We start from the raw sequence: 26,921 nt of genomic DNA, 5'->3' as shown, positions 1-26,921 counted from the left end.
GCAGCTAACAAGGTATAATTAAATTCTACGCTCTTCTCGCTCTGCCACAATTCTATTTGCAAATTACCCACTAAGCAGACTAATGGCCTGACTAACTAACTGTCTGGCTGGCCTCTTTGCTGACTGGCACAGGAAACAGTATTCGGTTCCAGTGTTGACGGAAACGGAAGCCAGTCAACGCCCCATACAACTGTTCTTGTCTCTGCCTTTTGATTCCATTCTATTCTCTCCTGCTCTATTCTGTTCTCTGACTGAAATTAAGTTTACCTTCTGTGCATTGTGTTGTTGCTATTGCTCGACTTTCTGTGGCTCATAAATAGAATATAAAGCGTTGTCAGTGTCTCTGGCTGTCACCAGGTAGTTGTCCTTGTTGTCCTTGTTGTCCTGGTCCTCTTTGACGATAGCCAATCTGCTTGTTAGTTGCAGCCTCAATGGAGTTATCTCATTGTCTGTCTGTGCCAGGACTTATTTAATTTCGTGGCTACCTTTATGGACCGGCAATGGCTAAGCTGCTCAGTAAATGTTTACGACAAAGCGCAAACTTTGTGGAAAGGTGTTTGCTTCATTTCCTAGAACTTCCCACAAAGGCAGCTCAATTAAAGCCATCCTCATAATTTCTAAGAGTGAATCATTTTCTGCTATCGCTAAAGACCTCGACTTTCCAGCTGATATGTATTATCTGCTTTACATGGGAGGCAGCTCGGATTGGCTCGTGGCGCACATTAAAAATGAAAAATGACAGCCCTCGAAAAACCACAACTCAGCCCAACAAAGCCCCACACCCCACTCCATTCTCCGTCCTCCACATTGGTGGGCCATTAATTTCTTAATCTGCTTGTAAATTATAATGGGAATGCAGGGACGAGCCTCTTCTCATTCTAATTCAAGCTGGCCTTTAGATGCAGCTCCACCTGTGAGAAAAAAGCGGATTATTATAATTTGGTTTATGTCCCTCTCTACTCTACGTAGAAACAGGAGAGGGAACATGATTACAAAGGAATTGCAAGTTGGCAAATACTTAAGTGAAGACTCATCGGAAAGTCTTAAGACACAAGGAATTTGCTTTCTTTACTATCTCTTCCTCTGCTCCAGCTGGAACCGAATGATTTATTATGATTTTGGCTTTGACAATGATAATCTGGATGGGCATAAGGAGACAGGCCTCGGCTTGGATTCGTTCTGCTGTGCTGTAGTCGACGGCTGCCATCGGCTCGAGCTCTGTGATTAGGCACAATCCAAGCTCGATATTATCGGCACAGTCACCACTCCCCCTGCCCTCCTCGATGACAAGGGTCTGCAGTGTCAGAGGCGACAAAAAAGTCAATACAGGGCCAGACAGGCAAAATCTGGCCCAAAGTTTAGACAAAGGCCACCCTCCCCCGATACACAGAGACCCCTAGATCCCGCGACCCCTTGGCCTCTTGGCCTCTTCAACAGCCGCGTGTGTCATTGTGTCTTAATGGCCTGGAAGTAAATGCCACGGAGCGTCCATTTTACTGCTCAGCCACGCCTCGAGTTTCAATCAAGTTGCAAAGTTTTTCTGCCTCTTTTGCTCTTTTTCTTGCCCATTTTCCCATTTCCCCCGCCTGAATTTCAATTTCTGTCAAATTAACTTTAAATAAATTCAACGTAAACAAGCAAAAAGACCAAATGGAAAACTTCCTGTGGAGGAGGCCAATTATTAAATTTGACTTTTTCCGTCAAACTTTTGGCCATGGCCAAGTTGGCCTAATTGTTCTTGGCTGAAATAATGTGGCAATTTCTGTTTCATAACTAGCCAAATGACTTTGTCTATTCAATTCCAATTAACGTTAGCTGACAGTTTCCGTTCATTAAAAGTTTAGATAACATTTGACGCATTCGTTCAATTTGCTCTGCGGGTCGCGCTGTGTCATCGAGGGATAATTTAATTTCACGCACGATCCACACTCACACACATGCACATTTACACACACAATTATACGTGGACACACATGAGGGGCAAATGCATTTGCATAACTGCAACTTTAAGTGGAAATTTCGCTGTTGCTGGAAAATTGCATTTGCGCTTTACAGCTACAATTTGCAGTTAGCTGTCATAGTATGCGTGTGTATGTGTGTGTGTGTAGTTGTGACTCCCTCACACAGATGAGAGAGCAAACAATGTCATGTGTTGAGCGCTGCTCAGTCAGAAAGTGATTTGGTTTCTCACTTCTATTATTAAATTAGTATGCACATAATTTGTTAATAATTAGTTTGAATTTCGTTTAGTTTGTCACAAAGTAAATATTGAAGTGGTCAAAAATGCAAATGTAAATCATCAACATTTTACATTCAATATTTAAATTGTCAATTTAATGCTTTGGCTCATTTCAAATGCGATTTACAGTTGCTGACACGACAAAATTCCCAAATGGAATCTGAATTTATTTTATAATGCTATTATGGATTCAATTAGCTATCAGCTAGCCTTTGTGATTTTACACTAAACTACACACAAAATAGTCTCAAATTTAATTAAATGCTCCGTTCACATAGTTTTCCCTATCTCCCTATGATTCCCTTCGAAAGCCAATTAACTGCGTCCTGTTTACTCCCTATCCCTATCCCTATCTCCATCCCTCTCACTTGTCTGTGCCCTTATCCTTCTGCTATCTTTGTTTATTGGCCATGCTCTGTGGGCCTTTAGCGGAAAACGTTTAATGGACGCACACTCTAAAAATGTTGCAAGCTCACGCAAGCAACCCTATCCAGGAAAGGAGCCCCAACTAGCTGGAGATTTATGTCAGGGTCATGAAAGTGCCCAAACTTAGTTTCTCCCTCTCTCACTCTCACTATCACTCTCTTTGGGTGGCAGCACGCTCATGAGCCGGCTTATTGCCATGCTTACCATTAGTTAAGCACTTAAGCCAATTTTTTCAATCATTGCGGCTTGCCTGAACTGGGCTGGGCTGGAGGATGAAGGATGGAGGTCATCCGATGCTAGATGCCAATTTGAATATGCCTCGAGTGGCATTCGGGCCACTCCATGCGCATAATCCCCGCTGTGCACCTGCCTGTCGAGCATGAACTATTGTGCGGGTGTCAAAATGAGTGCAGCCAGCATTCAGGCAACCGCCAACTCACTAAGCCCCACCAGCCGTGCAACTGCAGTGTTGCAACACAGATATCCAGCATTTGTGGCTGCCTCGGAGCACGCACTTGACTCGCTTTCTCTCTCTGTCTCTCTCTCTGTCTCTGTCTCTGCTCTGCTCTCCTGCTGTGGCTGTGGCTGCGGCTGCGGCTGTTGCCATAAATCAACAATGCGACATGTGGGCAGCTGGCAAATCTGCGATTTCAACCTCAAAACATTCCAATTACGACTCAGCCACGACCACGCCTACTCCCAATCCCACTCCCTACATCGGCCCACTTATAGTGCGATAATCAAATTCGCTGCATGCCGCACTAATTGCTACGGGAAACATTGTCGGCCAAACGATGAGGGCTTATGCCTGGAATGGAGTATTAGAGAAACGAAAATGCAATTCGACTCGGACTGAATGTGAACTGAAAATGCAGGCAAGTCAATGTTGGGAATATTCAAAATCAATTTGAGCCTTTATAAAATATTCAAATGTTTCGCTTTGACTTTATCTCTCTCAAGCTGCGTCACTCTGCATTTCCTTCTACTTCGACAGAAACTGCAAATGCATTTGACCTTGCCCACTTTAAGGCTTAGCCGGGCCAATGCCCATTTGCACTTGAAAGGCGCTTAAGAATCATCCACTCAAATGGAAGGCGACATGATAAGAAAGGCCAACCCTGCACTCAGTAGTTGCTCAGGGCTGGCTAAGCGAAGTGTGAAGCGATGCTAAGCAGCTTAAGATGTTTGCAGTGCATGCAAAGCAGCTCTGCTCTCACTCCTCTACGCGTATCTATTCTCCTCCTGCTTTGCTCTCACTCTTCTATCTATTCTCCTCCTGCTTTGCTCTCAGTCTTCCATCTAATCTCCTCCTGCTCTGCTCTCAGTATCAGCAGCTGTTGCCTGGGCTAATTAGAAACTTAATGATGTGACAAAATGGCTAGAAGGGCTGCTCGATGGGCAAATGCAGCTAATCTTTAGCCATTGACACCAATAGCTCTGTCTTTGTGTGCGATGGCAGCCTGTCTCATAGAGCTGAGTGTGCGCCTGTGTGTGTGTGTCTGTTTTGCCATGTTCGATGACACTCGACCGCAATTCGCCAGCAGACAAAGCAACAGCAACAGGAGTCCCCTTCCACAGGCTGCGAGTGTGTTTGCCACTCAATGAGCCACGCTGACTGCCTCTGCCTCTGCCACTTCTGGAATCCGATTCCCTTGCCTCTGTGGCTCTCCTTCTGCTTGTGTCCTGAGGCTCTGGTGCTCACACGGTTCACTGGCCAAACGAGGTTGCTCACTTTCTGCTGGGCGAACTACAAAGCGGATTCGCAGCACAGCTCAGACAGGCTGAGAGACAAACCCCATATTCGGATGTCTCCTGGTTCTGCTGGCTGCCCGGTCAGTGCACAATTCATCTAATTGCGTGGTTATCCTGTTGCTCCTGCTCCAGTCCGTTGGCCGGCTTAATTAATGGATTGGGCTCACTTTACAGTTTTATCGCGTTGTTAACAACGTAAGAAGTCACGTAGATAGAGATTAGGGGAACCAAATACAGACCCCTAGAGGCAACGAAGACGTTCGAAATTAATTGCCAGGCTCCAAGTCTCAGTTACGTGCTCCCAGCTGCTCCTGCGGCTCCCAGCTAATTGACAAAATACACAAAATGGAATCAGCCTAGTTAGGAATCGGAATGGCCGTGGGGGAATCGGGGTCTGTTAATTAATTAAATTATGCTTGCAAATACTTTGCTTCCGTTTGGATGTTTCGTTTCCCGTTTCCACGTGGAATTTAAAAAGGCTTTTTTCATTAGCTCTGAGTGTTTGTACGCCACAGAGACTCTGCGAAACGGGGACAATGTCCTCACACGTAATGCTGAGTCAGGAGTCGATTCCAAATTAAAACTTAAGTAAAGGAGAAAGGATACCAAAAGGACACTTGCTGCGCTTAAAATGAAAGTGAACAGCGAGAAGGCAGAGAAGGAAGGAAATCCTATTTGAACTAAACTGTTGTTGAAGACATTTAATTATCGAGTCTTATTCAAATTGTTTCAATAAAATTGGCAGTCAGTGAAATGTTGATGCTGACATCTCCTTAATCTATATATCCCTGAGAGGAGCGGGGCAAATTGTAATTGAAGGATTTCGCAGCAATCTAAATTTTTAAACAATTCCATGAATAACAAAACAGCAATCAGCACATACAAATTGCCACGCCCACAGCGCCCAGCCCCGCCCAAAGCGAACCTCTCTATTAAATTCTGCTCTCTTTTCTCTCTGTATGAAAAGTTGCCCGAAGAAACTCAATTTAAAGTGAAGTCTCTGAGGCTGTGAGCATGACCGAATGACAGATTGAAGAACTGAGGCAGGAGTAGCATTTCAAGTTGCTTATGCGTGTGTGTGTGTGTGTGTGTGTGTGTGAGGCCACAAGGGTCACACACAGGTGAGAAACCAAAGCAAAGTTGCCCGAGGACTGCGTTCGCCTCACACTTGCTCAATAATGCAAAAAGTTGGAGCCAAAATGAAAATGAAAAGTTTTTGAGACCAGAGCAGATGAAGTATATGCCAAGACAAGATAATACATGAGTAGACATGCACACACACATAGCAAAAAGACTAAGCAACAAGGCAATTAATTGGATGGAGCCACCTCATGGAAGGAGTCACCACTGGGAGTGAAAAATGACAGCAGGAAAACTTCAGCTAATTAAAGTGCTTATCAGAAATACTTTTGTGTGTGTGTGGGTGTGAATATGTGTGTGTGTGTGTGCACAGGCGGAAATTATAATTGTACAATTTGGAAATTATGTCGGAGCTCTTAAGTGCGTGTTAAAGGCTCAGCGAAAAGGTTCAGAGAGAGAGAGAGAGAGAGAGAGAGAGAGGGAGAACGAGAGGTGCCCTTTGAGCCTGCGGCTTTCAATGCGGTTGTTTCCTTGTGTGTGTCCTTGTCTGTGTTTATGGTTGTTTCCCCAGTCACTCGATGCCACCTGCTGGGCCTCGTCTCTTCTGTCACCACGCAAATATTTACACTTTATGGGAATCTTTTACACAGCCTCTCCTCTCCTCACCTTCCTCCTCTCCTGTCAGCCTCTTTGTGAAGTTGTGAGCAGGCTTTGTCTTTGGCGTATGTCGAGTGCTGGATTTGCACATCTAATTATGTTAATCGCCTCACGTGTGCCTCACAGCATAAGTGAGCTGAGCTCTAAAATTATAGCGGGGCATTTGAAGTGAAAGTGTGACAATGCACACTCAATGTTTTCAGGGGAAGCCACAGAAGAGAGCGGGAGATGAGACTGGGGCGAGGAGAATTAGCTTGGCTACTAATTTACTTGAGGTGGCACAGGTAAATAATCTCACTCAAATGTAGACAGAGATCATTTCATGAGCTGTTTTATTTGGGCGGAATATGATTTCCTGTTGCATTTCTCCATTTAACTCAAAGTAAAAACCATAAAATATATACCTGCCTCATATTCAGGTTGAATATGTGGGACAGAGCAGCTGCATAATATTCGATAGAGGGAAAGAGTTTCACATTGTTTGGCTGAGGAATTTAGGAGAAGCCTTGCTCTACTTTAGTCTGGCTGGTGCATCACAGTTCAGGCTGGGAAAACATTTGCAATTTATGCCTTGGCTGTAAATTTAAGCCGCATTTCATAGCTTGCAGCAGCAGCAGCCACAATGTTGCACAAAGGCGATGCAGTGTGAGCAAGCTGCTTAGATAGACGGCTATTCCCCTGTGGCTCTTGGAGCATAGCTAGCTGGAAAAAGCTCAATCTGCCTACTCTGAAAATCGATTTGCACTTTAATGAAACGAACATCCATTCCATGGAATATGCAATTTATTCCAAATAGAATGCAGTTGATATAAATAAAGCATATGCACATTGCGCATTTAATTAAATTCTTTAATAAATTTAATCAATATAAGCATCCATGTGTTGCCCATGTGTGTGTAATAAGACCTGTCCGCAACGATCTGTAAACGAGTTTTATTTCTCGGGCCATTCGAGTGGCTCGAGGCGCAATGCGCCAATAATTTCTCATTATTTTTTCAGGCAGCTGATGCACAGCTGGGCAAGGGAAAATGAAGGCTGTCAGCTGGCATTATCCCTGGCGGAGTCTCTCTTTAAGGCTCAGTCCCAGCCTGGCATGGTTTACATCCACCTTCGCCACTCATTGGCATGTGCCACAGGTCTGCCAGCGCTGCCAGATGTCGGCCAAGGGGCGGTTGAGTCGGTTTGCCGTGTTCGTGGTGGCTGCTCATCAAACAAAGTGCATTTTGTCGTCGAGCATGACACAAGCAAATGCAACAAGAGCATCAGCCACTGCAGCAGAAACGAAGAGCAAACTGCAGCAGTTCAGTTCACTTGTTACTCTGCGTCTCTCCCCTTGTTGTGTCTGCTGCTCGTTGCAAATTTCTTTTAATTTGAGCCAGCGAAGCGGCACCCAACGATTTCTCTCGTTCTTCTTCTTGGAAATACTTTAACTTATTTACAAAGTGCGCAAAACGCCGCAAAGTATGCAACGGGAGCAGCGACTGTTAAGAGTTGAGTTGAACCTAAAGCGGTTCATGGAGTTGGGAGTAGGAATGGAAGAGCGCGAGAGAGAGAGAGAGAGAGAGAGAGAGAAGAGCTCAATACTTTTCGTTCTTGGAGGAAAGTTTTCATTTTTCTTTTAGTTTTAGTTTTCTAGCTTCGTGTATTTGGCGAACTACAAGAGAGCGAGAGAAGGTGAGAAGGGGAGAGATGGAGAAATGGAACACGAAAGAGCGAAATGGATGTGGGCAAAGTTTTTGTGCCTTTGTGCAAATATTTTGCACGGAAATTGCATTTGCGGTGCCGTTTGCAACAGTTTTAGTAGCTGCAACAATTACAACAGCAACAACAACAACAACAGCATGATGATGAAGATGATGATGACGACGGCGTGATAATTAAAATTGCGAGAAACTTGTGTAATAGAGTCGCGAATGCAATGCGGCGTGCTCAATGTGGCAAGCGCCACGAGGCACAGTGCCAAATTACAGAGGATGAATAATGGCTTGATGGAATGAGAGAAGGATGAACGAACAAATGCCACAAATGCTGTGTATATAGATGCAGTGGGATGGTTTGATTGATGAAGAAGCAAATCAAAGAGATAAATCAAACTTGAGGCAATTGATTTAGTCAGCTCTGTCCACAGATGCTTTCCTTCCCATTCCGAGAGTGTTTAACGAGAGTGCGATTGTAGAGAGTAGAGAATAGTCTATTTGGGATATGCAATGTGCAATTCAGTAGAAAAGTGCTCCATGATATGCTGTCATTTACATACTGCTCAATGAAACCCAAACTGGAAACAGTTAAGCTTCCGGTTAAGTCATTCCGCAACACAATTCAATTTGTTTTCGTGCCAAATGCAGAAATTATTAAGGCGCGCTTGCTGCAAATAATGAACTCTATAAAGTTTTACCAGCACACTAAAATATGGAAAACATGGCAGCCAAGCAATGCCAAGAAAAGCCAAGAAATGCCATGAAATTATAAAATGCTTGAAGAGGGACGAAAAGTTGTTGCCACTTAACGGAAAGTTTGCTCAAACAGAACAGAACGAAGCGATCCACGCAACGAATTGCCGAAGTTTTTCAATAAGCAGCAATGCGAGCAGAAACAAGGCTCAACATGTGTTCCAGACCTCCCCACGAAGGAGCAGTCGAGGACAAGGCAGGAGCAGGAGCAGGAGCAGGAGCTACACAACTGTGAACTGTGAACTGAAAATGTGATGAAGCGAGTGAAAGCTTTCACTAGGTGAAACTGGAGTGGAGAGGTGGAAGGGCCGTTGGCTGAGAATATATGGAAGCCAAGGCCAGGGAGCATTATAATTTATGATAAGCCAATAAAAATAATTGAAATACATTAAAGGCAGCCAGAGCCAACAGCAACCGCCAACGGCAACAGGGAACAAAAAGTGCCTGAACCAATATCTACCCATCCACATGTGAGCGTGGGCACAAGGAGCCCAGTTGGAGTTCTTTCATCGATTGCTGTGAATCGTGAATCGAACTGGAGGAGGCACGAGAATATTAAAGTAATGGCACGCAATAAAAGGCGAGGCATAAAAAACGACGCGGGAATGTCAAAGTTGAGCCGCACGCCTCGAGACATTCTGATTGCGGCTACTGTGCGAAGGCTGCGTGAAGGCAATGAAAATACAAACAATATAAATAAAACATGGCGGAAGGTAATGTCAGCATTTGAAGGTGAAATTCGGCGGGTTAAGACGATACGAGATATGACTAAGTGATTGCTGTGTGATGATTGTGGCTCGACTGGAGATAAGATGACAAAAGCCTTTGATTTGCGTGTTTGAGTCAGCGATGATAAAAGATTTCCCATATGGCTTACGCTGCGTATGCGTAATAAAGACGGAAGCAGCGATAAAGTGACAAATTGCACACGTATTTCGCATTTGCCTTAGTTGTCTGTAACATGTTCCATTTACACCTCTAATGGACTGTTTGCATGTCACTTTGATTTCATGAGCTCATTAATAGAAGGGGAAGAGGAAGTGGAGAGTAGACATGTAGAGATGTCTTTCTTTTTATTTTGACTGTTTGGTATTTGCACAGTTTCACAGTAATCTATAAGTCAAGAAAGTTGAACTTCTCAACAACTCCACATCTTTCAGCATCTCCATAAAGTTGTCTTCATCCACCAGCCCCACTTTTATCTCCTAGCTGAGCTGCGAAATACTTCAAACCCTTAAGCCACAGCTGCTTGGCCAGTGAAAGTTGAACGCGTGAAATTTCACAGCTTTGGCTTTGGCTTGGGTTCGTTTTGGTCTGGCTGAATTTCCCTTAGTGTTTTCCGCTTGACAACTCTGCTTAATTTAACACGCTGTTTAACTCAATTTCATTTTCAAATTTGTATTTAATTCGGCCTTTTAGCACGCTGAATTATTCATTCACTGTTTGCATTGTTGTTTGTTGCATCTTTTATTGAATCGATACAAAACGCAAAATCAACCGCTGAGTGATCAATTTGAAGCTGACTGGGAAATACTTTTGCCACATCATCACAAATGCAGCAAATTAATAAATTTCATTAAATTTCAATTTGTAGCTCTTTTGTGGCTTGCAACGGGCGGTGGCTACGGCAACGGCAACAGCAACGGTGGGGCAACAATTTATTATGTGTCTGCTTTGCATAGCAGCAGTAAAAATAACAAAGGACAGCAACAACAACAACAACAACAACAACAGCAGCGACAACAGCACAATATTTTTATTTCATTATGTGTGGCAGTAAGAGGAAGAGCGACAAAGGAGCCAGTGGGTGGTCGGTTGGTCGGGAGGGCGGGCCAAGCGAGGGAAAATGGGACAACAATAACGATAATCATAATAGCAACAACAATGGCACGAGGCGTCGTTAGCGACTGAGTGGAATGGAATGGAAAGGGGAGGGGAATATGAAACGGGGCGTGGCATGATTGACACTTTTACATGCTGACGGTCTGCTGGTCAGTGTCCTCTCTGCACGGGGTCAAACGAGCACGTATGCCAAGTGTATGCATGCAAATGAGTGCGAAGTCCACTGTGGCTGGCTGGCGTTGCCGTTCAAGCTGCATCTGCAGATGTCGGCAACAACAAACAGCTGATGCTGCGTCGCTTCGTTTGCAGGCAACCTGTATGCCAAGTCAGCCAATTTGGGCTGACTCTGCACTTTGTTGTGTGTCTCGTAGGAGAGATAGCAAAGCGGCAGCGACAACTGGATGCGGTTTTATTTGCAAGCCAAACAGAAGTTCCAAATTGCCCTGGGAGTGCAGAGAAGTCAGAACGTGGTTGGACGGAACATGAGTAGCAAATTTCCAGTGTGTGCTCTGAGGCTAAAAGTTTTTAGCCGCAATCCGAACAAAGTGCGGTACGTGCAGCTTGGTCTTGGTTTGATTAAAAGGCTGCGGCTGTGGCTGTGTGCTTTGAGCTGAGTTGGCGCAGTTGGAAGACAAATACGAGATCCAAAGGCAGCCTCTTTAACTGTTTGTACAACACAATTTGAATTTGGAATAAAGCCATAACATTTAATTGAGTCGAAGAGATGGGAGGAAAGAGAAATGCGAGCCATTCGAGAAAATGTGTTTGAGAATGGAGACTTTTAAGTTAATTAACATTTCCAGTTAATGCAAACAAACTCAGCTGCGATATAAAGGCGATTGGCTTCTCAGATCTGCAATCCTTTGAAAACATAAGCAAGCCAACAGCAGCAAAACTCAAGCCAATTTGCTGATTAACAAGAATGAAACATTTTATACAAGAATAAGGCGACTAGCTACTACTCTATGATCAAATAAAAACATATAATTCACACAACTGAAAGGTTGGTTATACGAGTAAACGTATTAGATTTAAATGCATATTAAAATTCCGAAAGGATAAAAACATTTTAATTAACAGCAAACTGTGGCTAATTTATTAAATTCCTTTCACAAACTCCGTACACAATAAACCTATTTTATGTTAATACCTTTTGTTTCCCTTTTTGCATGTCAGCCATTGACTTCATGCGCCTTGTTGGCAAAAATACCAAATTGGATTTGAAAATATCACGTATACGCACCGCATGCAGATATCCTCGTCTGCGGCTGGCACATAAATCAAAACTCATAAATTTTATTATCCTCCCATTTTTGTTTTCTGCCCCCTGAAGGAGTGGGAGCCCCTAAATGTGCGCAACTCAAAAACAAGTCCCTTGACAGCATCCCCATAGGGGATGAGCACATTCGCATATTTCAAATGCTTTTAACGGCGCATTTTATTAACTCCGTTAAGTCCTCTGATTAGGCTGTGTCGTTCGGCTCTGCCAGGAGTATTTTGAATTATTAATGCGAGCGGGGAGAAGCGCCTAATATAAAGCCGACTTAGGTGTATATAAACAAGCATCATCTCTTTCTGACCAGTGCAGATCACACATTGAGCTGGGCGAAATCTCGCACCAAGTCAATTAGTAGCAACAGCAGCCAAGTGACCAATCCAAGGATGGGTAGCCATTCCCTGCTCTCGCATCGAGCTGGGCTACATCAAAATTGCATTGCCCAACTCAAGCCTTCCGGATATGCAACACTCTTGTGGTAGGGAAGGGGGGAAGGGAGCGGTTGTGGCTGCGTGCTGTCGGTTGTTGCGCTGCTGATTCTGTCGCCCGCTGGCAGCTTCCTGCTGCTGAAGTAAATTTAATGCAATTTAAATGGAACTTTCCTGCTTTCATTTATCGAATACGCACGGCAGCACACACACAAAGGGCGCACACATACAGGCCGCAGCTGTAAATTTCCATATTTGTCACATAATTGGGACAAGGACTTTCTCTGGCTGCAGCAGCAGGACATGCCTTCAATTTGTACAAAACTGTAATGGAACAATGTCTGTCGGACAGTAGATGGGCGTGGCCTCCCACAAAGTATCCGCAAGGGCTGCAGGACTCTGCAGGACTCTGCTGGCCCTGTTGCTGACGGCATGGATTCTGCAAGGGAAACAGACATAAGTCCCTGTCATTTGCCACACTTGACTTGTTGCCGGAGAGATGCTGCCCCTCCTCCTCCTCCACAGTTAGACAAAACTCCTCCAGCCCATGGCAAATAGTATTATGTATAATTTACTCACTTTGCTCTGTTTGATGTGTAATGTTTACTCCGCCTAAATAGCCTTCCCTCTCTCTCCCTCTCTCTCCTTCTTTCCCTCTTTCACAGTGATGATATTCCAAATTATGTTTACCAAGTATTTCCTTGCTTGCTCGCCTAATGCATTTCGCCAGTCTCCTGCGGTGCCTGCAAAGAAAAACAGGAGACAAGTCAAATACCGTATTTAATGCTGGGTTCCCCTCGATGTCAGAAAGTCAAAAGATTTTTGAATGGAAAAACTGATTGTCGTCTGTATTCGTGTTTGAGTAATAAAAACATTTCGGGCTGGGCCATAAAACTCGCTCTGACAAATGTTGATATCGCAGGTTGGAAATTGAGAATTTAATAATGGCTCCCAGAAGTATTTTATATTATCGAGAAAGAAAAATCATATAAAATTTGCGAAAATATTTAGTATTGATGTCTTCCAAGTGGAATATATAAAGATTCCGATGATGATTCGAAGAGGTTTTCTGTTTTCTTCTTTATCGTTGCTTAAATTAAATTTGCCCTTTCCATATATCGAAGGTCTTCGCAGCTCCGCAAATATTTACCTGGTGGGTTTTTAATTTAAGGTTTTTCTGTCACACGAATTCCAAACGAAGTGAGATTCGGAGTTCAGAGGTTGCTCAAAGCATTTGGGTGCCTCGTTCTGTGTTTACTTTCGCTTTTTATTAATTTTCTCGTGCAGGAGCAGGCGTTTGCGTCCCCTGTGAGCCCTTTTATCGGCGAAAGGATCTGTTGACACTTCTGGGTTAAAGAGAACCCTTTCGCCTCTACCCAGTCCTGCCCCCATGCAAATAAATTCAATTCACAGTTTGGCACAGTGTGAAGTGGGGGCTCTTATACCACCACAGTGGGTGCACTTCGTTTCTGGAATCAGATTATGTGTTTACGCCAGCGTTCGTGTAGTGCCTCGATTTGCATCCCAATATCCACATCCCACTCGAATACGAGTGCCTCGTCCAGGTGACTTCATTGCCAGGTAAATAAAGCGAAAAGAAATTCCAGCGCCACTAAAATTTTGATTTGATTTCCTCTGCCCGAGGCACTCAGCTTAACAGAATTCGGCCAGTTCCATTGCTTGGCGTAAACAATCCGAAATGGCAACAATTTAATTCAGAATTAACGGCACATTTTCGCCATCTGCTTTTCGTATTAACTAAAGAACTTTGCTGCCTCCCATAAATAAGGTAAATAATTAGTTGGCCATTCACTCTGGAATATTGAGAGCAGCTGAGTTAAAATAAATTTGTGCAAAATATTCGCAGAAGAAGGGAATTTGTATGAATTAGAAAAGCGTCATATCGCATGCAAAAGTTGATGCAAATATTTACAGACCGACGGCAATTAACTATTCCATTCATTTCAAGTTTGCCAACAGAAATTCAAATGCCAAATTCAAAGGAATAAGTGAAATGGCCTGGGATGCCAGAAAGAGGAAACAAACGGAAAAGCGAGCAGTTGGAAACAACAATGAAATGGAATGGGAATGAAACAAAGGCAGGCCAATAAAAGGCACACAAATTTAAATAATTATTCGAGATAAAATTCATTAACTTTGAAGGCAGCGGCTGCGTTTTATGTCTCCATCTGCGACACTTGTCTTGAATTAGGTGCGAATGGCAGAGTTGATTGTTGTGGCCTTCGTCTTTCGAGGGGGTGGGGGAGAAGGAGTCAACTGAGCCGAAGAACATCTTTCCCTCTGCATTGCAATGACAAGGAAAATGCTGTCCAAGGAGGCGGACAGCCACAATTCAGATATTTATCTTGCTGCTGCTTCGTGTATTTGTCTTGTCCTGGCACATCTCAGGAGTCGGCACATCCTCTCAAGTAAGCTGGCAATATGCGGAGCAACAACGGAAGCAATTCACACAATGCAAATTTGTGAGTCAAGCACTCAAGCTGAGCACTTCCTTCAGCTCGTATCCTTGCCTTGCCTTGCCTTGCCTTACGTTCACAGCAGAACTTCCTTTCATTTAGAGAGAAAATACGAGCAGGCGATGAGTAATTTCACTCCACCTTTTTCTCGTTTTGCGTGCAAGCAAAGTCTATTAAATATGATTTATTAGCAACATATTTCTACCTTGGCTGTTGAGGATAAACTTTTCACTGGCACAGAATAACTTTTTAAGCAACGGAATACAAATCATCTCGAACTTTTCTAAATGTAACAAAGTCTCATTTATATTTTTCGTTTTAGATCTCTGTTAATGTCGCTTGGCCTGTTTGGCATATCATTCAATTCTTCATGGACCTCGGACAGTTCTGTCTCCATTCATCTCCACTTTGAGGTCTTCATTTGTTGAGCTAATTTATCAGTTTTAATGAACTCGTTTCTTGTTGGATTTTCTTCTTCTTTTGTCTTCTGCTCTGCTCACCTGAATCTCTAAGTGGCTCTATTGCGATTATCCGCCTCTCTCCGCGCTTCTCAGCAGCGCGTAGCCAATGCCGAGCAGTTCATCAAAATGGCGCACGGCTTTAAATTGCGCAACTCTGTTAGTCGCCTTATTAATGACAGCGATTTAAGTGCCCATTATTCTTTGTGCCCGCCGAGCACTTCGCACTCGCACTCGCACTTCACTCCCCTTCGCCTTCCCTGAAGTGCCCTGCGGAAATGATGTTGTCACCAAGTCAAATCGCTTTATATCCGCTCCGGGGGAAATGACTTGGACGCGGACTCACCTTTCAACTACATTCCTTCTGCACTTCTGCACCTGCACTTTGTTGGCTTTCGCTTTGGCTTTGGCTCTTTGTTTTATTCCCTTACACTCTCCGATTTGGTCCACGAAGCTCTTGGCAAGTTTCAATTATAAACACTCTGGAATTGGCTCAGTGCGCTGCGCTTTATGGTCAGCACGTGCGTGGGATTGGCAACAAACGGAAGTTGGCTGCAATCAGCAGTAGAGAGCCAAGAGTGTGTACCCCGAGGGGTGGGGAGGAGACTCTTGGATTAGTGGTAGTGGAAGTGCGGAGCAATCAACTTGGATTTCTTGTATGATGCATGAGTGAGCAGAAACTTAATGAGCAACTGAAGGGATTAGGTGAATGCATGTAGACATGGCTCTAAAAATAATTACGACGAGAAAATAAATTCCTGTACAACTAACTAAAATAAAGAAGCTGTCTGACTGGATTTAGTACCAACTATTAATTGAACCAAATATGTGCAACAATAAAAGCGAGATAAATTAATTACTTGTTCACAGATCATTTTATATATTGGCAGAAATAAACATACAACTCCTTAATTGAATTGAATTTTCCTCTCTAATTTAAGTGCTCTAATAGCAATGCCAGAAAAACGCAAGACATAAAAGTTTAGTGGAAAAGAGTCTTGTCGGTTTATGTGGCCATTAAATGAGTTGGCTGCGGTCGATGAAACCACCAAGCCAAAGGTGGGTCAAGCGGCAAATGGCAAACGCAATGACAAGACAGAAGCAAAACATATTCAGACAGCAACAGCGGCAGGAGCAAATGAGCCTTCACACAGCCAGGACAACACTCATATCCCTAGTTCACCGTAAAAAGTTTAAATGCGCTGAAGTGGCAGCTGAACAAAAAAAGAAAACAACTAGAAAATATACAGCAAGGGACGTAAACAAACAATGCAAAAACTGAAACACAACAAATTGTAAAAAAGCTGCAAACTTTTGTAATTGGGCAGTGGGAACTGAAAGTCTATGCACAGAACGAAAGGCGAGAGGAAGGAAAAGTCAAAATGAAAAATTGTTGCAGCCTGCTCGTGTTTTGGTTCTTGGCTTGTGCCAACATGCAACAGCAACAGCAACAGAGAAAACTAGCTGAACTAACAACAGCCAGACCGAAGAACAATTCAACACACACACACATGTTTACCCACCCTAAGGCTACAAGTAAAAGGTTCTGCCAAAAAAGTCGTCAAGTGCCCAGTTCTACGTTTAGTTTTAAGTGTAGATTTTTGGCTTCATCACACACGAATTTATGCTTTGTTTCGCATTTCACATTTCGGGCTTTGGACTTCTCCCTCCTCTTCAGACTAACCACACGGACCATATCATTATTCATTTCTGGTTGAGCAAAATTAATGAGCTCGGCAGGAATAGAAAAGGAGAAAGAGAAGGAGGCAGAGGATAAGGCAGCTGTTCCTGTGGTTTGTTTGAAGTGGTCTGACGAAATGAACTTGTTAGAGATTGTCCGGTTAGTTGACTCTGCAAACATAAGTAAAGCAGATGGACATTGCCATATCCGAATGCTAAGTGCATGTGGATTTAGCATAATTTGTGTGGAATATGCTTTCTACTCTTGCCTGTAATATGCACAAATTGCAGTCAGATAGAGTGAGAGGGAGAGGAGAAATGATATCATTGGAGGTCAAAGCAAACTATCAATGACAGCTAAGCAAATAGAGTGAGAATTACGATTGCTATTTATATGTAAGGAAAGCGAAACAAGAAATAAAAAAGGGTCAATTGCTTTCAATTGGGTTAGCTTGGCTCCCACGATTCTAAGAAAATCGATAAGCGGCAATAAAAATGGGTCACAAATGAACAACGGCAACTCCTTGCGATCCCGTGGAGGTTAGAGATATGACTGGGGATGTTGAATTTGGAACTCCTCCATCTGTTCATTGTCCCAGCATCGTTTGGCTTGACCTATAACTGAATGAGCAATTCAATCAGAGAGGCTCTGCGAAAGGCCCTTTTAAGCCAACACGATTCAAGCGAAACAAAATGTGGCCAATTCGAATGCACTTTCCATGGAAAGGCTTAAAAACAAAAACTGAAATCGCCTGCAACAAAATGAATCAGAGGTGGGCCAGCTGGGCTGGGCTCAGTTGTGGTTCTCTCTATGCAGTGTGCACTGTAGACTGTGGCCTGTGACCCACTGAGTCTTTGTTGTCGCTGGCACGCACAATTAGGCGACTGAAAAACGCATCAAACAGAACGATGAGCGACGGGAAAAGGCGGAAAATGGCAATAGACGAGTTCACACGCACAGGAAGCAAACACGAATCTCGAATCTCGAATCAGGGCTGCGTATACGTAATTTCCGGTGCCCTTTTCAGCCCCATCCCTAAGGGGGCTCTGTAAGCTACTTGATTGAAACTGAATGAAAGGCAGAATGTTAAAGCTGAATAGAAACAATGAGTAGTCGAGAGATGCGCTCAAATGACTCTCAATGAATACGAACAGACAATGCTGTTGCATCGTGCACTACGCTTCCTGCCCCAGACACAATGAGAGCTAACACGAAAACAATAAAGTCTGTTGGCCACTGGATCTTAAGCCGCTGTGAAAAATTGAATTTCATAGACATTCGCGTGTTCGCAAGTGCAGCAAACGTGAGTTTTCATACTCACATGCATAGCCTGAGTATCACACACTCATCCGCATTGGCGGAGCACCCCAAAATAGGATTCATTCGCAACAACGAAACACGCTATTTGGCACGCCATCTATTTTTCATGACTGTGTGGGGAGTGGGCTGAAAGGGAATGTGGAGGGACCCGACCCGAGCTCTCATCTAATGCGCGAGCAGCAGCTGCTTATCGGGACACATCAGACACACGTTATTCCCTTCCTCTTCCTCTACGACCTTCCACTTCCAGTTGCCTTTCATTTTGTGCTCTGCTTTTCTCCCTCTGTTTGTCTTTCAGCTTTGCTTGTTGATACTGCAGCAGATACAACAATAAAGCAGAGCCGAGAAACATCTCCGGACCCTCAGTTGCTGCTGTTTATTTTTTCGAGTGTAAAACAAACATTGCTTGCTGGCTGACAAAATTGCAACAGCTTTGACACCATTTTAACTTACAAGAAAAATATGTGCGAGTGCTGGAAAAGTCATGAAAGCAGTGCAGAATGCGTAAGGATCTGATGCTATGCTCAGGACTCCATAGAACATGGCCTTTGTATTGCGTATATAATAACATATGTTATAATTATACTCTGAACTCAGTGCAAATGGCATCTAGGGGTATATTGGCTTTGTTGTAACGTATAATAGGCAGAAGAGGGCGTGTGAGACCTTCATAGAGTTTTATATACTCTTGATCTTGATCTTGAGACATGCCCATCTGCTCGTGTGACTCTTCATATATATGAATGTGATCTCAGGATTTCTAAGATCCAGGATCTAACAGTATTTACGTACGTCAATAGAAATTAGAAATCTTTTTTTTTTTTTTTTTTTTTTTTTACATTTAGTCTAAGAGACATTAATCTTCAAATATTAAATATTTGTCTTAAGCTTTATGAATACTAAGTCCTAAAGTTCTTATGTCCTAAAATTCTGTAATTCAGAGAAATATAAGAAGGGTTTTTGTGATTTGCTGCGCAGTTAATATAATTTGTAGAATAATTGTAGAATATTAATTTTTAGCTAGAAATACAAATTCCCTGTGACGATGCGAACTACATTTCTGGCTCAAATGTAATAACCCAATATTTAAGAATACAACCTTTTACTATCGCCTAAATTCAAATTTGTTCAAATTTGAGTTTTATAGTTGTCCATTATCATTTGATAGGGTACTTATACTTAAGAAGCGACCATTTGAGGCTGTGGCTTGGGCAATATATTACACACATTAGCAAACAAAGTAATACAGAATATATTTGGAAATCATATAACCAAAGGGAAACTTTGTGGGTCGATCGAACGAAACAAAAAGGAAGAGAAAATTGACCCAAAAAACGGAGTCGAAGACGAAGCGTCACCGATTAACCAATCCAACACGTACTAAGTTTTTATTGAATTGGACGCGAGGGAGCCCAACCAGACAAAAGAAAAACTTGAGCCGAAGCAACAACTAAGCTGAAAACTATTAACAGGACAAATAACGGAAAACAAAGTCAAACAAAAGGTCCACAAAAGCTGTAGCATGCCACGAGGCCCACTTACCCACACACACATACACAGAGAGAGAGAGAGAGAGAGACTTATCTGCGTGTAGAGGCAGATAAGTTCGAATACAGTGAGCAACAGATGAGAGAGAGATGAGAGTATACGACTTGGCGTTACTCTATCAAATGCGAATCAGAGACTCTCTGTCTGAGAACTTAATATTCATTGGGTGTTTGGTTGTCACAGTCTAAGAAATTTACAAAATGCTGTTGCATGCTGTTGGATTGTTGCCCCAGCCATTTGGGGCAGACGCAGTGTAAACCCATATTTCTTATTCAGCTTCATCTCCATCGCTGTCGCTGGCCGAAGCATGTCAATTGCATCATTAATAATGGCATTTGCCATTGTTCTACTCCAGACACGGTCCGGCTGCCTGGCCATACATTAGGATACGTGCCCAAGTCTGTGTGTCGACTGTTGAGTAATGGGTCACACATACGCCAAGAGCCTTGCAGACAATGAACTCTGCGCGAGCCGAGTGGAAGGCGGAAGGCAGAAGGAGAAGAAGAAGAAGAAGAAGAAGAAGAATGAGCAAAATCGACTCAGCTGCCCGACTGGCACAGCTTTGGTTGAGCTCATTCCCCATTTAATACTCAAAAGGGAACGTGATCTGCATTGCAAATCAACTGAGCCAATTGTGATTCAGTCCTACTCCCACTCTACTCCCTCTCAGCTCTGCTCTGCTCAGCTGTTCACCTTTTGATTGACCCTCTTAGGACACATTGCGTATACGCAATTTTTCAATTTGCTGCAATTTAATTGATTTGCGGACAGCGCGTCGCATCATAAACACCACAAAGCACTTCTAATGCCCAATTTCACAAATTAGCAGCTCTCCCAGCAGCACAGCCGACAGTGCTCTCCGAAAGTCTGCTGACGGCGCGCTTCAACTTCAGGTAGCCGCAGCAGGAGAAAAAATAGAAAGATTTATGGACTGCCTCTCAGGCGTATTATATTCCTACGTTAATATCAGAAAATTTGCGCATTATGTTGGCGGCAATACATGTTCCCCTCCCTGCAGACCTCCCACCCTTCCGCTGACTGCGCCAAGAGGACCTGTTCAGAACAGGCAAAAGCCATAAATATGTTGATGCTGGTTTCGGCTAAGAGTCTCGCCCGGCCGATACATGTGTGTGCGTGTGAGTGTGTGTGTAAGTCTGCGTGCTATGTGTTGTGTGCTACACATCCTAATTACATTTTAATGCCAAGGCATTTTGCACTTTTTATGCCCGCCTTCTGCGCTAATGTAGACTGTTTCCTATAGATTTACAGTACTGCATGAAGTTATTCCACTCAGACAACTTCAATAAATTTGTTATATGTAGATAAAAATGAGTGATATAAAATGATATAAAATATATTTTGAGTATGAGTAAAAATAATTTATGAATGTATTTAAAATTATTTAAAATGATTTAAACACATTCGCAGCAGAGAACTGCAAGTGTGTCAATTTGTTGTTGCAGTTCTCTTATCTGCAGATTTATTCCAGTACATTGCTTTAATGCCTTATCACATCCTCAAGTTCTTTATCAATTTGTGACTGAAGCCTAAAGACTTGGTCAACAGTCAATGGAAATGTTCGTAGCTAATGGAAACTATCCCACTCAAGATTTCATCCGAATTGAGCTCACGACGTCTTTTTGATTTTGCTCATGCAAATCGCAGTGACAACAACAACAAAAACAAAGGCAACAACAATGAGCAAAGCCACAGGCTGTAAAATTAGAAAACTTTGCTCTGGTATACAAATGAAGCGTCTAAATTGTCCACGCCCTCCCATGGCAACAATTGTCCTTTTAGCAGCCAATAAGCCGCACCCAAATCATAGCGAGAAAGTAAGCATTGAGGAACTGAAGCTCCATTGGGTGAGTGGGAGAAGTGGGAGCGGGAGCAGGAGTAGGACTGTGGTGCAGACTTTTATTGGGGGCCGAGATTGGCGCAACAGCCGGTGAGGAGCACACAATGGGGACATAATTGTAATTGCGAGGGAAATAGTTGGACTGGCATCAAGAAATGCGATGGCAGTTGGCGGTTTTCCAAGTGGGGGCCTCAGCTGGCACAGAGAACAGAGCAGAGCGCACAGGGTGGGGTGTCTGGTAATAGTTCTAGTTCACTTTTCAGGCCAGGCTTTAGTCTCCATATCCGTTTCCATTAACGTCGAACCATTTTAATATTTAAAATATCATTCGCAAAGAGAAAATAGCGCAGGCCAGAATTTTACGAGCGGGATGAATAATTCAGCAGGAGACAATAATAATAGTTAGGCTATGCCTTGCGCAAGCTCTCGACTCGCAGCTCCCCGATTCCTGCAGCCAGGCAGGAGGCAGTCCCGTTGGCTTAAGTGCTTTGCATGTGAAAATCCCTTGAAAACACATACGTTGACTCAGGAGAAGTTGAGTGGGAGCGGTAAGAGGGGATATTGACGACACTCGCATGGACTTGGACTTAGCCCAGAGTGAAGCAGGATTTGAACGAGGTGGCAGTTGAGAGTCGAGACTGGCACGAGGAGCCGCTGCACGGCGGCATTTAATATGCAAATTAAAGTGCAGCCAGGTGAGCAGTTGAAACCAGACCAGGCCAGACCAGACCAGGACTCAAGTGCGAGACGCGCGAATGTTAATTTTCTGGCTCAAGTTGAAGGAGCCCAGAGGTGCGCAAAGTCTTTTATCCAGCCCAAACTTTAACTCGCATAAGCGAGCGACTACGCATTTGGCGAATGTTGCGATGTTACGTATACGCCATGTGCGCCCAAGCACAGCATAACCCAAAATGTGTGCATATATGTGTGTGTAAGCTGTGTGCGGGTGTGTGTTGGAATGGGAGCCATAAATTTTGCTGGCTGAGGCACGTCGAAATTCAAATTTACTTCGTTGGCGTAGAAATCATTCGTACGACTATCGCCAGCTGGCCAAAGCCAAAGCCAGCGGATAAACTCAGAGGAGAGACCACAAATATTCCCGTCAGGCTGTTGCCAGTTGCCAGTTGCCTCTTGTTGTATTTTATTTGATGAAATGCAAATTTATAAGCAGAAAGTTGAATTGAGTTACAGGAAAACACGAAGCAGAGGAAAACAAAAACATCATCATAAATATGACAGAGCCGGCAGCCACAAGAGCAATTGATATGCATGAGTCTCTCCAGCGATAGCTGAGTTTAAGCACAAATGCTTGAGTCTAAATGTGGAATCTAAAAGTAGGGATAACTAAAGAAGGAATAACATTTATCAAGCAAGACAAAGTTTAGTTTAATGTTTAATATTATGTAACACAGGTAAAACGTCTTACTCTTTTATTAATTTGTAAATATTTATGTACTTTAATTAGGCGCTTTCCTTAAGCCTCTCTCAACTAATGCTTCTCACATTGTTGAACTACTTAAAAATGCCACAAAGCAGAAAGTTGATTTGCAGAGCGACGGCCAGACAGAGTCGGGTCCCTGACCCCGAGGGCCAAGCAGCCCCGCACACCCGTCTGGGAAGCTGCTTATAATATCCCAAGAGTGTAAAAGTGACGACAATGAGTCTCGGCTACATTGTAAAACATGACTGAGGCCCACCTCTCGGTTCTCGTGTTTCTTAATTTTGCACAGCCAAAATGTCATTGACTAGGGGATGCCCTCTCTTTGCATGGTAGATGAGGTTATCTGAGTATCATTATGAATCAGAGTAAGGCATATTAATTATGCGGACAGCTCTATTATCAGGTTCTGAATATGCTGTGTCTTCAATGGGACAGAAAGTCATCTCGCCAACCTGTTGGGTCTTCTTATCTGGTATCTGCTTATCATGCGGCAAATCCGTTTATTGTATGCTCCTCTGTCCCCTTCTGTCAAGGGGCAATGCCAATGCCAACGCCATTCACAATCCGCAACAGAGAGAAGACTTTCGCACAATGGGCATAAATGCAATACAATCTGTTATGCGAATGTGAAAAGTATAAGCGAAAGCTTTTCATATTCAACCTGACACTGAGAAATGATTTCAATTTCTCACCTCGCCCACCCAGGACTACACCCCCTGAACATGGAAATCCAATTGATGCGGAGACGTTCGTTGAGAGCAGCTCACACTTTTTCCCTTCTTAACCTGATTTCTTTCACTCTCCGTCGTACTCTCTTTCCCTCTGCCAGTTGCGTACCTGCCAATTGCCCCCTAGGAGTGGAAGGCGGAAGGTGGTTGAGCTCCTGTGATTCTGTTTGCTATTGGTTTCAGGGATTTGGGCTTTCCGTCAGCTACTGGAAATGAATTGTATTTCTCGTTTCAAATTCACATCAGTTTAGAAATCTGGCTTTCCGCTTCCCGATTCTCGCTCGTTAGGGAGTGGGTTGGTGGGTTAGTGGCGTCGAGGGTGGGGCAGTGGGAAAACATGTTTGGGAGTTGTTATTCCTTCATGAGGAAGCGCAGAGCAACTGTGTGGCAAATTGTTTTGCAGTTTAAATCGCTTGCTATCAATCCCCAAATTGCCGGCTGTTAAAATGATAAACGCTCCATTGGGCTGATAGACTTCTTTTCAGTCGAATCCACCTGGGCTGGTACTCAGTGCAAGAGAATAGAAGCCAGTGCAACGTTGTTGTGGTTAGGGAAGGTATTACGGACTCCCACTTAATGGCTTCATTCAGCTCGTTGCAGATGGAGCAGATTACGTCTCAATTAATGTTGAATTCAATCAGGAGTGGGCTGAGAAATAGAAATCCAATACTTGAATTTCACACACGTTCCTGATTAATTTAGAATATATCTCAATGTACGCGGATCATTAATTTACAAGGCTGATTGGTAAATTTAGTTGAACCAGAGAGTGAATGTAAACAATGATGAAGAATGCACAGAAAATCTTGTGGCTGACTGAGTTATTTATAGAATATGGCATATGGAATATCTAGCGAATTTCTGGTCTCTGTTCAGGCAACAGCTAAAGTCAACAGTCAATGTGCGCACCAAATGAATACTGTTTATATCAGCATATAAGAAATTGGAATGCCAAATGGAATAAATTCTTATTTCTAGAACGCAATTTGAATGTGAAACTATTGCTTAATGTACTCAGAAACAGTTCACTAAATATTTTGAAAATTTCCTATGTATGTGAATTTTTATCTGCTAATTGAGTAGAATGACTCCCAAAGGCTCATCTCGAAGCGGAACTCCTCACTATTCTCTGGCGTATTATCTTTTTTTTCTACTCTCAGTTTGTTTGCTCCTCAATTTGCGTTGCCAGCAGCAACAATGCGAATTGTTGAATTGTTGAATTGTTGAATTGTTGAATTGCTGATTTGCTGAATTGTCAGTCGTGCAAATGTTTATCGTTGACTGCTGCGGGCTGTTTATTCTTATGTTTACTTGAGTGTTCACTTTCCATTTGAATGTGGCGTGCAAAGCAACAAAAACAGCAACTAATGCCCACTGCCCACTGTCCAATGCCCAATTGGCTAATTGATGTGTGCACTGAGAGCAAAGGACAAAGATAAACATTTCAAGCTTCATCTTTAAATCACAGCATTCAAAAGGAATGCAATGCCTAGACTACCAGCCGTGTCCCACATACAATTCCGCTGACTGACAGAGTGACAGAATGACAAACAGACTCTCTGACACTCTGACAGTCACACAAGGCACTAGTGTCCCATTGTGTCGGCTGCTGCAGAAACAGCTCCGTCTCGAGGCTGACACTGAGCAATGTGCGCAAGTGTCGGGCCAACCCGACTCGCCTGTCCTTTGGGTATGCAATGCAAATATCGTTCCTTCACTCCATCTCCTAGAGTAGACGACATCATCGTTATGCATCACCCCAACACGAAGCAACGCCAGCCTCAGATAGAGCAGCTGTGCTTCAGCAATTTGAGAGTCTAGGAGACATAGAAGAGCAAGAGGATCCATTTGTTTGTTTTTTGGTTGAGGAAAAGATTGAACCACGAAATGGCAGTGAGAACAGGCAACTATTAGGCAACTCTGAATCGTGGCACGGAACACGTTTCGCCAGGTTGGGTGTTAATGATGATGACAGCGGAGGGTGCTTTCCTCATTGTATTGCTTATGTTTCTGTTGTTGTTGTTGCTCAACAACAACTACTTGGCCATCTTGACACTTTCAGCGCTCGGCTGTGGCCATATCTACGTAGACATATGTCACTCCAAGCTGCGTCTCTCTTTGTCTGCCACTCGCGTGGCTCTCAGTGCCACAAGCGTAGAAAGACAGCCGCAGGAGGCGACACGTGTTTGTCAGCATGTCAAGCGGTCGAGTGCACCGCAGGAGTGTGAAATATAGAAAGATATAATAATGTATTATATGCATAGAGAATGCGGCATGTGGATGTTCCAGATGTTGTTTGAAATATGGTAACAAATTGACTGAGATATCTTAATTTGTTGATTGGTTGCTTTGATGCGGTTCATGATTTTATTTTGTCAAATAATGAAAGGCTTTTTCGAATAAGTGGAAAAAACTTTGCTGTTGCTCCTATTATTTATAATTGTTTAATATTTACGTTGGGTAAACTTTTCACATGCTTTGACATTTATTAGATTTGCTGGACTTTATTGCACTGCTGATGCACAGTAAATGACAAGCAGAAAAAAGAGTAGAAAAATTCATATATTTTTTGCTGACTACTGAAAGCTGTGTAGCTTAATATTTTATTTTATTTATTTATTTTATTTTGTATATTTTGTGAATTAAACGGAATGCTGGGTGCTGATAGCATTTTTTTTTATTTTTTACAAATCTGGCTCACAGAATGCAAATTAGACGAATGCAAATTTTTTGCCTACCAATGCAGATAGGCAAATTCATATTTTCCAGTGGGCTGCCGAAAAAAATCAAATATTAGAGTGAAAATGAAAATTTCAGCATAAATAAACAACACAATTTCCAGTAATTGAATAGCTCATAGAGTTGTTTACTTTCGTATTGTAAATACCTTGTTATATAAATAAATTTTAAATTCACGTTTTATTATAGTGCTTTATTAAAATATTTTAAATTGTGAATAAAAAAAATATATAAAAATGTCAAGTATGCTAAGTAAATAATATAACTAAATATATATTTTTTATTTTATTTGTAACTTTAGTTTGAAGTGTTTTCCTTTCATATATTTATCTTCTTGCATTAATATTCTTACTATAATATTTTTATATTTCTATTTCTTCTACTTACAGTTTTGTGCTCATTTGAAGCCCTAAGCACCACATAGGTGTTAAATTTGTTTTGATTGAACTGCGCAAACTCCGGAAACGTCAAACGTCAATCGAAGCAGCGCTGCTTCAGTCGCTGCCTCTGCCACTGCCACT

The 26,921-nt window shown here is 42.9% G+C and overlaps 1 protein-coding gene and 1 long non-coding RNA gene across 6 annotated transcripts in view; one reads left to right on the top strand and one right to left on the bottom strand.

Moving 5' to 3' along the window:
- The window catches only part of LOC108608914 (uncharacterized), a 66,504-nt gene that overhangs the window by 7,264 nt on the left and 32,319 nt on the right, over positions 1 to 26,921 (top strand). The window lies entirely within an intron of this gene.
- On the bottom strand, positions 11,539 to 26,906 carry LOC149270638 (uncharacterized). 2 transcript variants are annotated; one of them, XR_016271589.1, is made up of 3 exons: positions 26,788 to 26,906; positions 12,730 to 12,893; positions 11,539 to 12,589 (listed from the first exon to the last, which is right to left on the bottom strand). It is a non-coding gene; the product is annotated as an uncharacterized LOC149270638 (long non-coding RNA). The 2 variants fall into 2 exon arrangements; XR_016271592.1 differs by lacking the exon at positions 26,788 to 26,906 and adding an exon at positions 13,301 to 14,021.

The sequence above is a fragment of the Drosophila arizonae genome, chromosome 2, assembly GCF_054131065.1.
Source record: "Drosophila arizonae isolate 15081-1271.41 chromosome 2, UAZ_ARI_1.0, whole genome shotgun sequence".
NCBI classification, from domain to species: Eukaryota; Metazoa; Arthropoda; class Insecta; order Diptera; family Drosophilidae; genus Drosophila; species Drosophila arizonae.
Note: the sequence above shows the minus strand (reverse complement) of the source record. Positions and strands in the feature narration are given on the sequence as shown.